Source organism: Silene latifolia, chromosome 1 (genome assembly GCF_048544455.1).
Source record: "Silene latifolia isolate original U9 population chromosome 1, ASM4854445v1, whole genome shotgun sequence".
NCBI lineage: Eukaryota > Viridiplantae > Streptophyta > Magnoliopsida > Caryophyllales > Caryophyllaceae > Silene > Silene latifolia.
In genome coordinates, this window is record NC_133526.1 from 45,031,609 (window position 1) to 45,036,234 (window position 4,626).

The 4,626-nt window shown below is 40.2% G+C and overlaps 1 non-coding gene across 1 annotated transcript; it reads right to left on the bottom strand.

The window, feature by feature from the left end:
• Nucleotides 1-3,758: 3,758 nt before the first annotated feature.
• Nucleotides 3,759-3,865, bottom strand: LOC141617558 (small nucleolar RNA R71). The gene has a single exon (XR_012531137.1). It is a non-coding gene; the product is annotated as a small nucleolar RNA R71 (small nucleolar RNA).
• Between the last annotated feature and the right edge of the window lie 761 nt (nucleotides 3,866-4,626).

The window sequence follows — 4,626 nt, forward strand, 5'->3', positions numbered from 1 at the left end:
TAAATATGACTTTCCTCTACCACATATCGACATATTGGTGGACAATACAGCAGATCACGCGTTACTATCCTTCATGGATGGGTACGCGGGTTACAACCAAATCAAGATGGCCATAGAAGACATGCATAAGACCGCCTTTGTCACTAAATGGGGAACCTATTGCTATACGGTCATGTCGTTTGGGTTAATCAACGCCGGAGCTACATATCAACGCACCGCAACTACACTCCTACATAACATGATGCATAAAGAAGTTGAGGTATACGTAGACGACATGATTGTCAAGTCCAAGGATAGAGAAGGGCATATTGCGAACCTTCGCAAATTCTTCTCAAGGCTACGAAAGTACAACATGAGGCTAAATCCTCAGAAATGCGCATTCGGAGTAACATCTGGCAAACTCCTGGGATACGTCGTTAGCCAACGAGGTATAGAAATAGACCCTTCCAAGATCAAAGCCGTGATCGAAATGCCACAACCTCAAACGGAAAAAGAAGTCAGAGGATTCCTGGGAAAAGTGCAATATATAAGTCAATTCATATCGAAACTCACCATGATCTATGAACCTATCTTCAAAAATCTAAAGAAAACAGACCACACCATGTGGGATGATGACTGCCAGAAGGCATTCGACCGAATCAAGGAGATATTAGCTAAACCACCAGTGCTCATGCCACCTCAATGAGATAAACCTCTTGGTTTATATCTCATAGTAACCGAAACAGCCGTGGGCGCCATGTTAGCTCAAACCGTAGGAAAGGAAGAAAGGGCTATCTACTACCTTAGTAAGAAGTTCTTGGAGTACGAGTGCAAATACTCACTACTCGAAAAGACATGCCTCGCTCTTGTGTGGGCAACGAAGAAGCTACGTCATTACATACTTAGATACTCCGTCAAAATATACTCCAAAATGGATCCTGTCAAATACCTCTTCGAGAAACCCGTTCTCAACGGATGTCTAGCAAGATGGACTTTGATGCTCTCAGAGTTCGATTCCAAATACGTACCCCTGAAAGTTAAAAAAGGGCGCGCCGTCGCCGAATTCTTTGCAGAAAATCCCATCAATGATGCGCAAACAATAGATACTTGGTCATTTCCAGACGAGGATATACTCCAAACCGATGTAGAATCCTGGGACCTTTACTTTGACGGAGCATCAAACTTAAGAGGATGAGGAATAGGAGTGTTGCTCATTTCTCCTGAAGGCGAGCATACACTGATCTCTGTCAAACTCGACTTCGAGGTGACAAATAACGCCGCAGAATACGAAGCTTGTCTCATTGGACTACAAGTGATGTGACCATAATTGGCGCATATTTAGCCCCCGAATTACCATTGTTTTCATGCTTTTTAGTGCCTATTTGGGTCATTTCTTATCTTTAGTTCTTTGTTTTGCATATTCTTTGAGATTTTGATCCCTTGGTAGGAAAGGAGTAAGAATCTTGCATTTTCATGGCAAAACAAGGCTAAATTGATCATATTCAATGACCAAGCATCAAGGAGAGACAAGACTAGAAGGCCTTTGTACATAGCATAGTAGAAGAGCAATGTTGAGAAAAGGATCCTTGAGTCCCCAAGGAAATCCCCAAGGAATTCATGAAGAAAAGGGAAGAAAAGAAGAATAAAAGATGCTGACAAACAATCCGAACGGATTGTACACAATCCGTCCGTCCGTCCAAGCCCAATCCGAGCGTCCCGCAAAGGAATCCGCTCGGATTCCCCCTCGCCAATCCGAGCGTCTTGCCCAAGAATCCGCTCGGATTCCTCAGCCCAGATCCGGCCGTCCCGACTCCCATCCGCACGGATTGCGGACAAAGACGTTTTCACTCTTCTAGCAACGATAAGAGAAGCCCTTCTCTCGGAGAATCCCGAGTCTCCTTGCTCAACTTAAAAAGTGTAATTACTAGTTTAGCCCTTAGTTAACCCTAATGCATCCTCCCTAATTTTCACTATAAATACCCCATTAGTCTAATTAGAGGAGCATGTTCTTCTTATCAATAATTAGTGTAGTTAATATCAATCAAATCTCTCTTCAATATTGTAATCAAATATTAATCAAGTTTTAATCCAAGTTTTAGTTCTTTAATCTCTCTCTTGTTCTTACTTTATTTTGGGTAATTGAAGATTATTTGGGTTATTATTGGGAGATTGACAACCTCTCAATCTAGGATTCAAGTACTTCTATTATTCTTGCTTTATTATTGGAATCATTAGTAGGTATAATCTCTTAATCCCTTTTTAATTATTGCTAATTACTTTCATTTATTCATCATGTTTCATTATGTTAGTATGATTGACAACCTTTCTAGCATGATCAATATGATAATGAGTGAGTAGTCTCTTAGCTAGGGTTTAATGGGTGATTAGGGAAACCAACATGGGGAATGATTCATGCTTAAATTAATATGCTTTCATATCTTATTTGCTTGCTTGTTTTGATCTTAATACATGCACATGTTATATTTGATGAAATGCTAAGCCTATGAATCCTTGCATTTACTATCATCTTCTATCCTTTCAACTTGACTTGTAAGACATAAGCCAACTCGAGTCTTGTTAGACCATGCATGTGTTAAGTAGGGAAGATTAAGTCGACTTGTAGGTGTTGTACAATCCAAGAGATTCGGCTCCGGGACCCAAACTTTCCTAGGATTGTAAGATATAACCCAACTCAATCCATCACAACAATAATTGCTTGCTTATAGTTTGAGAACATGTTTGTATGATCATATCCCATGATTCCGCTATGAACCCATGACACCCTAGTGCTTTTAATCAATTGTTTACACCCCTTATTTTATTTACCTTGTTAGTTTATTTTCATTGCTATCTTAGTTTAGTAACCTTCTACATCAACCCAATTTGTGACACCCCTAGACACCACTAGTTACAATAGAATCTTCATTTCAATACCCGTCCCTTGGGATCCGACCTTTACTTACCTCTTTACTAATTGTAGAGTTGTTTGTGAAGTATAAATTGTGTTTTGTATCGACCATTGACCAACGACCACATATGCTTAATTGTGAACACGAAATGGACTCGATCAAAAATGGCGCCGTTGTTGGGGGCGGTGTTTAATTGATTTAAGATTTCTTTTATTGTTTTTAGTTGTGTCTTTTTCACCTTGGGGAAGTAAAACTCCTCAAGGTTTGTTCTAATTGTTTTCGAGTTGTTTGATATTTTGCATGTCTAGAAGGTTACAAAGAGATTTGTTACCTTTTGACCGTGAAATCGAGAGAACCTTGACGAATAATAGGAGACTTGTTAGGAGGAATTTGGGAGGTGTTGGTGAAGTTGTTCAACCCACTAGTGAGTCTGTCAATCCTTTCGCAATAGAAGGAGAAGAAAACCCATTAAACAATACCACACAAAATCCACCTACAATGCCTAAATTCTCGTCACACACTATACCCACCGAGGAGGATTTACCAAATGGTACTCCTACCCCACAACATCTTACCGGAAACTTTATTGCCAAGTCCGCCTTCATCCAACTAGTTGAGAGGAGCCAATTCGGGGGAATGCCTAGTGAGGACCCTCATTCTAATATGGAAACCTTTTGCGATTATTGTGAAGCTATCTCTCAAACGGGCGTGACTCAAGACCAAATAAGATGGGTCTTATTTCCTTTTTCGTTAATCGGCACCGCAAAGCAATGGTTGAAGGGCCTTGATAAGGCCACCCTTGGAATAGATTCTTGGAAGAAGCTAGCTCCAGCTTTCTACCAAAAATTCTACCCACCGGAAAAGACCAATATGCTAAGAGCTCAAATTACGGGTTTTAAGCAAAGGGATGAAGAATCTTTGTATGAAGCTTGGGAGCGGTTCAAAGGTATTTGTCGCTCATGTCCTCACCATGGACTTAGCGAATGGTTTTTAGTGCAACAATTTTGGAATGGTTTATATGAAGATTCTAGGAACATTCTCAATATGGGATCAAATGGAATGTTCACCGAAGTTGATGACAATCAAACATGGAACAAGATTGAGGAAATGGCGGTCCATAATTCACAATATAGTAGGCCTCGCAAGGCTACTAGAGGAGGAAAGTATGAAGTGGACACCGTTACTCAATTGGGTGCTCAACTTAGTGCTCACATTGACACAATCAACTTGAAGTTTGAACAAGCTATGGCTAGACTTGAGGAAAACTCAAAATCATCAAAGCATCATGTCAATGCCATGACGGCATCCTCATCAATCCCAAGCGGGATATGTGAGAATTGTGGAACCTTGGGTCATGACTCAAGTGAGTGTAGGGGAACAACCGAACAAGTTAATGCTTTCCAAGCTTACAAAAGTGGTACCCCTTATTCAAATTTTTACAATGAAAACACCAAGTTCCATCCAAATCTCTCATACAAAAGCCAAAATGTCCAAAACCCTCAAACAACATACACTCCACCCATGAGAAATCAAAATCAAAGACCCTTTTACAATCAAAACCAAGGTTACCAAAATCAAAATTCATACAATCACCACAATGACCAAGGTTTTGATGTCCAAAAAGCGGTCCTCCAAATGCAAAAGAATCAACAAGAATTTTTCACCCAAATGCAAAAAGATAGCCAAGCAAAAGACACCACCATCAACAACATTCTAGCTCACACCAAGATGTTGGAAA